The following is a 13,595-nucleotide window of genomic DNA, read 5'->3' as shown; positions in this document are numbered from 1 at the left end:
CATGACACAAAATTTTCAATCAATGCCGTGTTATACACAACGACAAAGCAATCTCAACCCCACTAATCGAAATCAATGAGGGAGGAGGCTAGCTAGCTATATGAGTATTCATCCAATCTCAACCTCAAACTTGCAAGCTAGAGAGGGAGGAATATAACCAATCTCAACCCCATAAATGGAGGAGGAACATAATGATATTGCCATACCAAGTGTGAATCCAAAATTAAATTCAAAATCATAGTGTTCAAACATTTCATACAAAGCATTAATAAATTTTCATTTCCAAATTTCCATTTACAAAATAGGCAACACCACATTTCTCAAAGCTATAATAAACACAAATTGTTCATAATACATGTTCAAATAAATTTTTAATTAGAAAATGAGAAATAAAAAATTATTGTGCACAAACCTCGTATATGAGCTTTTCCTTACTTCACTCCCGTCTAGTTCCTTCCTCGGAAGGCCCTTTCTCCACTGAAATACAATATTAAGGTGTTTCAATATTTATTCAAATTTTGTCTAACCATAATTCTAGTAATTGCATTTTGCATTTGAAAGTGACTTATAAGGTCTTATAAGTAGAGCTCTTTATATTCTTGGTTATGGAGGTTACTATTTATTTGATCAATTGGGTAAAATGTTGACTTTTTCATACTTAATAGGTATATTAGTTTTAATTACACCCATATACCACATTTTGGGCTACAATTATGTTGGCATTGATTCCCAATTAAAATTCCAAACTCCCTAAGTAAAATTCCAAAATTTCAGTTTTGGGTCACTTGATTCTACTGTTCTATTGGACCTCCTATAGTGAAAATTTAGCCAACTTTCCTTCATCAAAGTTGTTCTTTAATGTCTTAGCTTTGATTCTCTTTTTGAATCACTCCATTTGGAGTTTTGTAGCTTAAGTTATGCTATTTCTATTGTAGCTGGCTAGATTGGCAAAATCCAAAATTCTGGGCACAATTCTGGTTTTGGCAGATTTGAGGACCTAAGTTTGGTTGGCAATTTGATTTGGTTATGGTTAGAATTTGGGATTGTGTTCTCCATAAAAGTTGTTCTACTATGTCCTAGCTTTCCAATGGTTCAAAAATCAGGTCATTTGGACCTTTCTACACAAAGTTATGACCATTTGAACAAGTACTATTCATATGGTCAATTCTATACAGTAGCAGGGCACCTAATCCGAATTCAACTCAACTTTTCACTAACTTATGGTCAGTTTTAGGGCAAGGTTTCTACATAAAAATTGTTGCTTTGGGTCTTATGTTTTATCTCCAATTGTTCTCACACCAATTGGAGCAACAAAATGTCAACTATGGCCATTTTGGTGGACCATGGTCAGGTTGTCCAGAATTGGACATTACACGTTCATAATTCACTTTCAATTCCAATCATTTAATCACACTCCAAATCACACCAATTAACCAATTTAAGCCTCAATGAGGTCAATTGGCACCAATTCACTAAACCCCCAAATTTTTCCCAAATTTTCAATTGTCAAGAACTCTAATTCACTAATTAGCATAATTCATGAAATCAAAGTGTGTAAAACACATTTACATACTCAATCAAGCTTAAATACACCTTTAATTCCAACAAATTCCATCAAACCCTATGCATACTCAAGCTGGCCGAAACTCCTAAGGTTCCATAACATGGCATTTTTGTTTCATTTTCAACAATTTCCAACTTAATTAAAGTGCCTAATCATAATTGTAAAGAGAGAAATGGAAAGTTACTACTAACCTTTTTGGTAGGATTCCCAAAGCTTCACTTCTTCAAATTTCTTCTTTCTATCTTCTTACCAAAGCTCAAACACAAGTTTTAATTAAGGGATTTATGAGATTTATGGCTAAAATTAGGGTTACCAAAGCTTAACTTTGGCTTTAATGGAGGAAAGAAGAAATGAAAGTGAGAGAGAAGAGAGAGAAGACAATCGGCCAAGGGAAGAAGAAAGTGGGGAAACAAAATTTTTTTCTTTAAATTTGTCTTTTTATTATGTTAATTATCCACAAATTTCATAATTTAAAAATTATAATTTATTGTGTCATGCTTGTGAAATGGATGATGTCATAATCTTTTACCTTTTGAATTTTCTTTTCTTTTGAATTTTCTTTCACTCACCTCTTCAATTTAAATCTATCTTTCAAAATTTTAATTTTCTAGTTTTTAATGGACAATTAGCCCAAAAGTCACCTCTAAGGGTAAATTGACCAAATTGCCCCTTACCAGTCTGATTCATTTTTCCAATAACACTAGATTGTTTCCTAAATTCTGATTCAATTATTTGAGCTTGTTCTCAATTCTTTTCTATGGTTTTCACATTTCTCCTAGCTTCAAAATTATCTCTAGGCCTGGGGTGTCACAGTGTCCCATACGAAATTTGGGTAGCAACTGAGCTCGTAGTCACTTCTTGGTACGGTCACCTATCGCTGTGACCTTGGTTCATTTAACCCATTATGATTTGTTTTCTTTATTTCCATTTCACCTTCATATAATTTCTATTAATTTTTATTTATGGCTTTTCTAGATGACTTAATTATGGTTCTAAGCCTCTTGACTGTTCGGACCGACATTGGTCACCGGAATAGTGGAATGTACGAAACTACTGAACATAGGGGTGTTACAATAGATAGCTAAATAAAGTGACTGTTATGAACAAATATTCGCTTCCTCAGATTGATGACTTGTTTGATTAGCTGCAAGGGGTTAGATTTTTCTAAAAAATAGACCTATGATCGGGCTATCACCAGTTGAGGATCAGGAGTGAGGATGTGCCAAAGATAGCATTCAGGACTGGATATGGTCATTTTGAGTTTCTAGTAATGTCTTTTGGACTCATTAATGCACCGTCAGCTTTTATGGATTTAATGAATAGGGTGTTTAGGCCATTCCTAGATCGCTTTGTCATTGTGTTCATAGATGACATTTTGGTGTATTCTCAAACTTAGGAAGAACATGTTTGGTACCTAATGATGGTGTTATAGACTCAAAGGCAGCATCTGCTGTATGTTAAATTTTCAAAGTATGAGTTATGGCTAGAGAGCATCTCATTCTTAGGACATGTGGTTTCTAGTAAAGGTATTTTGGTGGATCCTAAGAAAATTGAAGTACTAACTGATTAGCTTAAGCCTACTACAGTAATAAAATTGCAGAGTTTTCTATACCTAGTAGGCTATTACAGGCACTTTGTGTAGAATTTCTCCAAGATAATAGCTCCTCTAACCAAGTTGACTCAAAAGAATGTCCCAATCTTTTGGTCAAATGAGTGTGAGGAAAGCTTCCAAATGCTTAAGGAATGCTTAACTACAGCTCCTGTATTGACATTGCCCATATGTCACACCCTACGCCTCCGTAAGATGTAACATGATCCTGTAGTTTACCTAATGAATTACCAAACTTCATCTATTGATAACCCATTAAATACACTACAAGGGATTTTAAACCTTTTTTTATTTCTTTTCACAGTGGTGAGCACTTTTAACAGGTGTTAAAATTTTTTTAACTAAAGTGAAACCAAATAACAAATCTGAAGCATCAGTAATTTTTGTAAAAATTTCGACAGAGTGTCGTCTGTATTTGGAGCAAAACAGTTCTTCAAAAACCTGTAAAAAGCACTTCCAATATATTTGTTTAATCCCAAACTCCAATATGGCTCAATTCAAATCAGTGTCCTCAACACTGTTCAAACTCAATTCAATACCATTTTCAGTAATTCCTAAGATAAAGTGCAAAATAAATGAGTATTTCAAAAGCTAAAATAAAAGAATTGTAATACAACATTTTGAGAGGCCAAAATAATTTACAACTTTATTTTACAACTGCTCAAGACGAAGTACCGTATATACATACAGTTCACATATATTACAATAATATTTACTAGGAAGTGGTATACTCAATATACCCGGTAAAATCCCAAAGTGAAGTCATAAGCAGCCTACTCTGCTGCTCTGTCTGTCTGTCTACCTGCGAGTAAACTTTACTTAGTGGTGCACAATAACAATTTAAAATGCAGTATATAAAACTTTTATTGATAATTTACAATTCAAACAATTCACAATTTTTCAAAGCTCATATAACCCAAATTTGATCAAACAATTGAATAACACAGTGTTGCCAATTAATGACACAACTTAGGTCATGACATAAACTTTTCCGAACATTCTGTGTTGTACACCACGACAAGGAAATCTCAACCCCACTAATCGAAATCAATGAGGGAGGTGGCTAGCTAGCAATATGAGTACTCATCCAAACTCTCCCCTCACACTGGGAAGCCGGAGAGGGAGGAAAATGATCAAATATCAAACTCAACCCCACAAGAGGAGGATCATGGTAATATTATCATACCAAGTGTGAATAAAAAACAAATTTAAATCACAATATTTAAATATTTCATAAAAACCACAAATCACATTTTATCTCAAAATTTCCATTTATAAAGTAGGCAACACAATAATTTCCAATAAAATTCCCAAAGCCAAAACAATAAAAAATTATTCATAACTCATTTCTCCAAATAAATTTTCTAGTAAAAGCAGTGAATATAAAAAGTATTGTGCATAGACCTGGTTTGAGTCGCCTCTAGGCCTTGACTCAATGTTCCTTATGCTTTTCAATATTCTTTTCAATTGAAACACATAATTTAAAGTATTTCAGTACTCAGTTAAATTGTTTCTAACAATAAGGTTTAATAATTAATTTATTTAGTACTATTACTTTCATTAGTCAACCTATAATGTTAACCTTTGATGCACTCTAGGGGAATAAATTTTAATGTTACCAATATGTCACATTTTATAGTCCTTTAGTGTTGGTACATGTTACCAAATTCATTTTCAAGTGTATTGCATTTTATTGCAATTTATTAGATTTCGATATGCTGTTTTGACCTAATCAGATGACCTAGTTCCCTCAGTTTTCGGGTTTTGGTCCGAATTACAAACTTGTAGCTCTATGTCTTAGTGAACTTTTGCCACAAATTTTAGGTCATTTGGAATTTCCTAGACCAAGTTATGGTCATTTTACTATTGCTAGACAGATTGCACTAAAATGGCAAACTCAGGTCATTTTTAGGTCATTTCTGATTCTGACAGTTTTTATACCCGAAATTGTGCAAGCATTTTGACTTACTTATAGTCATTTATGGGTTTTAGTGTCTTCATAAGAGTTGTAGATCTATGTCTAAGCTATCCATGGTTTAAATTTCAGATTATTTGGACCTGTTTTGAGTGAGTTATGGCCAAAATACTGACTTCTGTTCAAATGGTCAATTTTCAGGTTTGCAATGTCACTAATCCGGATTTGGTCAATTCTCATGTCACTTTCTGGACAAAATTTAGGTAGGCTTTCTTCATGAAAGTTGGCACATTTTGTGCCTAGTTTCACCTCCAATTGGCTTCATACCAATTGGAGTCACACAATTCCATTTATAGCCTAAAACACATACTGCCCTTAACACATTTTTGAAGCCTTAACCATTCACACATTCAACTAACCATACTTCATTCCCAAACCAAATTCTACATTCGTATCATACCCCAACCATTTATCACTTCATTTTATAGTCACTTTGGGCAGAATACAATGACTTTAAATACACCAAATACAATTCCTATATTACAAAGTCCATTTATAACAACATATACACATAATACTCCAACCATTACACATAACTTCCATCATCAAATTACATATTCATTCTCTATTAAATCACATACATATGCTGCCACTTTTAGTACCATAATTCAACAAACCTTTCATGAATTTAAACACTTCCAACTTCACCGTAAGGCTGCCCAAGTAATACATATACATCAAGCTTCCATTTTTTCTTTTCAAACTTACAATTCAAACTTTATACATGGTAAATCACTCCTATACATATAAGCACTTAAATCAACACCTCAAACTACCATTTACATGTAAAAATAATTCATTAAACTTGATATTCTATGGCTACCAAAAACAGTACCTTCCAAGAACTCATTAAAACCTCAAAGTTTCTTCATAAATCAACTCACCACAACACCCACACAAACTTTAACAAAGAAAGGAAGAAGAAATGGACATTTAGCTCCTGTGAGCTTGCCCAAACTTCACCAAAAACTCTTAAAATTACTATCAACTTCTTCCTTGCAAGGTGGGGATAAACTTTAATGAAGACAATGTAGGAAATAATGGCTTGATCATGGAGATTTAGGCTTGAAAGGTGGGTGGCCATGGGAGAGGTTTTGAGAACTTTCATTCAGCCAAATGAATTCTTCAAGTGGAGAAGATGAATTGCAGAATGTTAGTGGATATTTCTATCCGCTTATGATATTATATGATGTGTAATGGTCCACTAACATAGTTTAATGATAAATTAATGTTAAACTTTTCATTATTTAAAACCTTACTGCAAAAGTTTCCTTATTCATTTTTCATTTCAATTTCATTTTTTTTTATGGGGTTTTCCAATCTTAATGCCACTTATTTTTAATGGACATTTAGGTCAAAAGGCAACTTGTAGTGTCAATTGACCAAAATGCCCCTATTCGGGTTGTATTCTTGATTTTTTGGTAACACCGATTTTTGTCGATTTTTCGATTTCTTATTTTTCTTTGTACTAATTAATTAATTTTTCTTTGAAATTTCTAATGTCATTTATACTTCAATAGATGTTTATTTAAGTCCTAAAAATATTTCCCAAAGTTCCCCGCGGTCCAGGGCTAGTCAACGGTCCACGACACAACTTCCCGGTGTGGTCATCGATCGCTACAGTTTTTGGCTCGTTTAACTTAGTTACATTTCATTGCTCTTATTTTTCTTTTGTTTTTCTTGCAATTTTCTCTATTGTATTTCATTATTTTATGTCTCCTCACTAACATTTAAGTGTAGTTCCAAGCATTCTAGCTATCTGGACAGACACTGGTCACCAGAACAGTAGAACGCACTACCGAACATAGGGTTGTTACACTATAAGTGGAGAAGGATATACAATGTACAATGATGCTTCTAGAGTTGGGTTGGGTTGTGTCTTGATGCAGCATGGTAAAGTGGTGGTTTATACTTTAAGGTAGTTAAAGAAGCACGAATAGCACTACCCCACTCATGATCTAGAGATGGCAGCTATAGTTTTTGCATTAAAGATTTAGAGGCACTATCTGTATTGTGAGGTGTGCAAGATATACATCGACCATGAAAGTTTAAAGTACATCTTTCAGCAGAGAGATTTAAACTTAAGATAGAGGAGATGGATGGAACTTATGAAAGATTATGACTGCACCATTCAATACCATCCAGGAAAGGGGAATGTGGTGACAGATGCCTTGAGTAGAAAATCTTCTGGCAGCCTGGCACGTATCTCAACAGAAAGGAGATCGTTAATTTGGGAATTGCATGAGTTGATGGATTAGGGTTTGATCTTGGATAAAATAATTCGGGTGCACATTTAGCATATTTTAGAGTAAGGCTAGATCTACTAGATAGGATTAGACTTTTCTAGCACCAAGACTCACAATTAATGCAGATTGTGGAAAGGGTACAACAGGGAGAAGACTATGACTTTGGGTTTGGTGCAGATGGCACCCTTATACAAGGCTCTAAGGTATGTGTGCTAGAACTAGATAGCCTCAGAAATGAAATTATGTAGGAGGCACACCATACACACTACAATGTCCACCTAGGCTCTATAAAGATGTACGACGATGTGAAAGATAGATACTAGTGGAATGGCATGAAGAGGGACATAGCAGATTTTATGTCCAAGTGCTTAACTTGTCAGAATGTAAAGTTTGAGCATTAGAGGTCATCAGGGAAGTTACAGGAGGTTCCCATTCCAGAGTGGAAGTGCCAAATGATCACTATGAACTTCATGACTGGGTTACCTCGTACTACACATGGGTATGATTCTATTTGGGTAATAGTGGATTGTTTAACCAAGTCAGCTCACTTCTTGCCAGTAAGGACCACCTATTTTATTACCCAGTATGCAAGGGTGTACATCTGTGAGATAGTCAGATTACATAGAGTTTCTGCTTCTATAATATTTGACAGAGGACCCCAGTTCACTTCTTGATTTTGTAGAAAACTACAGGAGGCACTTGGAACCCAGTTGAACTTTAGTATAGCATTTCACCCTCAGACAAATGGGTAGTCTGAAAGAATAATTTAGACATTAGAAGATATGTTTTGTCTGTGTGTCCTAAATTTTAGAGGTTAATGGGATGATCAGCAACCATTGGTGGAATTTGCCTACAATAATAGCTGTCATTCTAGTATTGGAATGGCACCTTATGAGGAGCTATATGGTAGGAAGTGTAGGTCCTCTTTGTGTTGGACAGAAGTTAGAGAGGCAAGAGTACATGATGTAGACCTAGTGAAGCTCACTGCATAGATGATCCCTTTAATTAGGGAATGTTTGAAGACAGCCTTCAGCAGATAGAAGAGCTATGCAGATCCTAAACGGAAGGACGTAGAATTTACAGTGGGTGACTATGTGTTCCTGAAGGTCTTCCCTATGAAAGGAGTTATGAGATTTGAGAAGAAATGTAAGTTGACGCCTTATTTCATAGGACCTTTTGTTAGTAGTATGCCCTGGAGCATATCATTTAGTATGTATCTAGTACATGTTTTTATTAATAAAAGGCATTTCCACTTTTCCATTTACATAATATATTTATGTGTAATAGAAAAGGTCCATTGATATTTTGTTAGAAATTCTATTCTTAAGTTGTTAAGAATATGAGTGACAGTAGTTCTAGTACAAAGTATCATAAATAGGTTCACAATCGAGGATACTTCACAATAAGGACATGACTTATCTGGAAAGATTGTAATCATGTTTGTTCCCAAGTTATTTATATGAGATATAAATAAGATGGAATGGTGAGTCTCATGCCTTATGAAAAACATGATAGGCACTTATACATAATAAATAGGTCGAACCAGTGACACTTATGACAAGCACATGGAGTTTACTCTTGTCAATGTATTGTCATAAATCATATCAGTACATATAATCTTTAGACCTGAGATAGCACAGTTATCTTGTATATAGGTGGTTTGAGTTTGATACTGCTTTCATACTTGTACTATGTATGGGTATATGGGCATGTGTTGGCTCCTACTAGTTATATATGGAGGTAGGTGTTGATCAAGATGGAATCTCTTCCTCTAAGTAAATAGGGATAAAATCCTATGTTCATTTAATTGTTCTTGATATTTCAAGTTTCTAGCCAGGATAGGTAGATTTAATTAGAAAAGAGTTTCTGATGAGAAAAATCTTTTTAATCAAGAACTGGAATTAAAAGAGAACATAATATTCATAGCAAATGGGGTTTGACATAAACCATACTCCAGCTTGAGTTGGGATTTTGTAACAGAGAGATTCTAGTGCATGGTAACATATGATTATAAGTTCATTTAAGGTAAACCTTATTACTAATTGGGTGGCCATGGCATGCTATGCTAGGTGTTAACCATGGTCTATGAGGTGCATAAAATGATTTAGAGAAATTATTTATGGTAAGAAAGAGTTCTGATGATATTAAGAGTTGATATCATATCTCATTGCCAATTAGTGATGAGCCTAGTAAGTCACACACATACACAAGTAATCACCAAATTAAATATGATTTAATTAATTAATTAAAGAGTTTAATTGATTAATTAAATAGGTTTGGTTTGCAATTAGATTGCAAAGTCCCTAGCATGACTTTAAACCAAATCTAGATTATTGGATGTATAGTATAAGTTAAATTTATATTTAAAGTGTTTAAATATGAATTTAATTAATGAGAAATTAATTAATAGAGATTAATTAATTAATTAATATTTGATATAAATTGATTAGAAGAAGAGAAATAATTATTTTGGGTTGAGAACTCAAAATTAAGACACAGGGGCATTTTGGTCATTTCACAGGGTGACATGTGGCACCAAGAGATGGTGACACATGGCACTACACATAAGCTTGCCAAATGTCCTATAATCATGTAAGATGATTAAAATTAAGATTAAATATAGGTTTGACACTTGGCACAATGTGATTGGGTCAATTAAACTTAGAGCCAATCAGAAGGTGACATGTGGCAAGGGTTTTAAGTGGTGACCTAGCTATATAAGTGCTGTTATGAAAAGAAAAATAACAATAAGTTGCTGCCTCCTCTTTGTGCTGCCACCCAAAGGCTACTCTCCCTTCTCTTCTTCTTCATCTCTCATCTATTCGAAGAGATTAACAAACAATCTCTTGAATTAAAAAATACTAGAAATCGTTTCTAGTGTCTTGTTTACATCTGTAATCTCTCAAAAGGCAAAACTTGATTTTCTAATTCATAGAAAAAGCTTTAGAAGCTGTTCAAGGGCTGCCATAGGTTATCTTGGTGTGGACAAGCTAGAGGGACAACATCTGGTGTCCTAAAGACGCATCCCAAAGGTGCCAAATACACTGTAGTGCATCAAGAGGTTAGTGCACTTGTTCTTGATCTAATCTAGGATTCTAAAATTAATCTGATTAATTCTAAAATCTTAAATGGCAAATACAGATTCAAAAACATATTAAAAGAGTTTTAATATGTTCTTTATCATTGAAATCAAATAGATAAAAATAAATCTTGCATGATGCATATGACCCTAGGTGAAAATTTTTGAATTCAATGATATAAACTTGTGTTTTTCATGCTTCCTCTCCTTCTCCTTCTGAGATCACTGACAGATTGAGAGAAGTTGCCTATCAGTTGGAGTTACCACCAAGCCTTTTTCATGTACATCCAGTGTTCCACATCTCTATACTTAGAAAGTTCATTATTGATCCTTCTCGTGTGTTGCAACTAGATGCAGTGGAGTTAAATGAGGATTTGACCTTCAAGGAGCAGCTTGTTGCCATAGTGGACTATCAGATGAGATAGTTTTAGTCAAAGCAGATCCCTATTATAAAAGTTCTATGGAGGAGCCAATCAGTGGTGGAGTGCACTTGGGAGTCAGAGCGGGATATGAGCAGCAAGTACCCTTATTTGTTTAATATGTAATCCTGATGTAGTACTCTATCTTGTATAAAATTTGAGGTCAAATTTTCTGTAGGAGGGTAAGAATGTAACACCCTAAATTTTTAAATAATTATTTTATATGTAAATTATAATTATTTTATTGTATTAAATATTATGAAAATTAATTTGAAATTTTTTAGATTTTTAAAATCGGCTTTGATTTTCTTGAGACAATAAATTTTATCGATTTTTAAAAATTAATTTAAAGATCACGTGGCAAATTAAAAATTATATTTAGACTCCATAATTTTTTTGAATTTTTTATAAATTTTTTGAAATTTTTGGGCCTTATTTTGGGTCATAGGATAAAGTAAAAATTGAATTTTGGGTATCCTGAATCAAATTGATTGAATTGACTCAGAACTAGTTGAACCAGTAGAATTGGACCAGTCCCCTTTTTCTTCCTTTCCTTTCTTCCCTTCCCGTGACCCTCCCTCCTTTCCCTCTCATTTTCTCTCTCATCTCTTCTCCCCACCGCTAGCTAGCCACTCTCCTCCCTCCCTCACTCGCCGGCGCCCCACCAGGATGCCTCTTTGCCACCGACTGCTACCCCTGTCACCAGAAAAATGAGCCCAAACTCCCTCTTAATGAGCCCAAACTCCCTCTTATGTGCAGCATGCCATTTTAACTTCTAGGGCCAATTGTAGCTGATCTAGCCACTAAACGGACCAGGTCTAGTCCCAATTACGTTTCACTCTTTAAGAGCTTTCCAAAGACACTAAGAACACAAATTTTTATCGAGCAGTTTGTTTGATTTAAGCACTGATAGTTTTAGCCCATTTTGCTCCCAAACCAGGAACCCCACGGCAATTTCGAGGCTACCGGCACGCTCTACTCGGCAAGAGCTTCGCGGTGATATAAATTTTAAAATTTTTTGATACTGAAAATTCAGTGGGTCCCATGAAATTCGCATTATTTTTTCAAGCCTTTAATGAGCTTATTTAATAAAATATAAATTATATTCTAACTCTTGATATTGTGGACTTCGTGTAGGTACCTTCATTTCACTAACATTCACTTGTGCCCGGATCTGCATTTTCGAGTCGGACAGATGAGCTACCGGAGCCGCACCAAAAATGGGTCAAAATTATAATCCTTACAACCATTTTCAAATGCCCCAGATGCATTCCAAGTGTCAGAATTGGCATAGGTAAACCTGAACTTCGAGTTGTTCATTTTTGCTAATACAGAGTTTGGAACAAAATTCATAAAATATTCGTGAGTAGCTAGAAAATTGTAAATCCTTTTGCAATAGCCTTATAATATTATTAAGGATTGTAGGGCAAGTTTGTAGGGTTTTTAAAAATTGTTTTGGTTAGTTTTTGAAAAATGTTAGTTTTAAGGCTTATAGCTAAATTTTTTGATTACTTGAGTTTTGCCTGGTTTGGCAGGCCCAGGAGGGGCCATGTGATGTTGTTGAGATAAGAGTTTGAAACTTGTGAATTTAGAAGTATAATGTGAGCTACTTTGTAGGTTGGGTAGGTCTTAAGTATAAGGAAAACTCTGTTAGATTTTCAACATAAATTAGGGTGTCTTTTGTTTCTTAAAGTCTTATTTTGAGGTAGTATTGATAAAAATATAATATAATTGCTAAGGTGATCAGAATCAGCCCTCTTCCTCCACTCAACTGCCAACCTACAATGTATTGATTTTATTTATGATTTCAATATTATTGAATATTCAAGGCATGCCTATGCATTCACTTATAAACATATGTATATATCTATTATTAGGCATGCCTTATGTTGCATTTTTGTTTGATGAAATTGATATCGGTGTCTCCTTAGGGTAATTTAGAGCTGTGTGCATGTGTCAACGTGCGTGTGGTGTGATGCTGGTTATGGGTAGGATGGGTAAATCAGCTAGAGCTAGTCTCGCTAGGACTCGACCCTTTTTGTGACAAGTCAGGGTGAGTACGGCTTTGAGTTAATCTCGCTGATCTCTGCATTTAGATTATGTAACACTCCTACATGCATATTTTGTGTATTTCATTGTTCCGGTGATCGGTGTCGGTCTGGACAATTAAGAGAATTAGGACCATGTTTAAGTCATCTAAAAAAGCCCTGCATGAAAATAAATAGCCACTATATGATGATGAAATGAAAATTAGAAAACAAAGCACAATGAGTTAAATAAGCCAGTGGTCACGGCAATGGGTGACCGTACCGAGAAGTGACTGCGAGGTCAGTTATAACCCTATTTTCGTATGGGCATTGTGACACCACAGGCCTAAGAAAAATTGCAAAGCTAGGAGAAATGTGAAAATCACAAAAAAAGGTAGAGAACCAGATCAAATAATTAGGTCAGGATTCCAGAAGAAATACTGAATTTTTATTAAACCGGATCAGACCGACGAGGGGCAAATTGGTCAATTCACCCTTAGAGTTGACTCATGACCTAACTGTCCAATAAAATGTGAGAAATTAAAATTGTGAAATATATAACTAAATTGAAGAAGTGGGGAAAAAGAAAGGAAAAGAAAAGAAAAAAAAAAGATTAATGACATCACCCCCATGACATAAGCATGACCTCATAAATATTATAATTTTTAATTATGGA

Source organism: Hevea brasiliensis, chromosome 13 (genome assembly GCF_030052815.1).
Source record: "Hevea brasiliensis isolate MT/VB/25A 57/8 chromosome 13, ASM3005281v1, whole genome shotgun sequence".
Taxonomy (NCBI): Eukaryota; Viridiplantae; Streptophyta; class Magnoliopsida; order Malpighiales; family Euphorbiaceae; genus Hevea; species Hevea brasiliensis.
The sequence above is the reverse complement of the archived record's forward strand: the minus strand, read 5'-3'. Positions refer to the sequence as shown.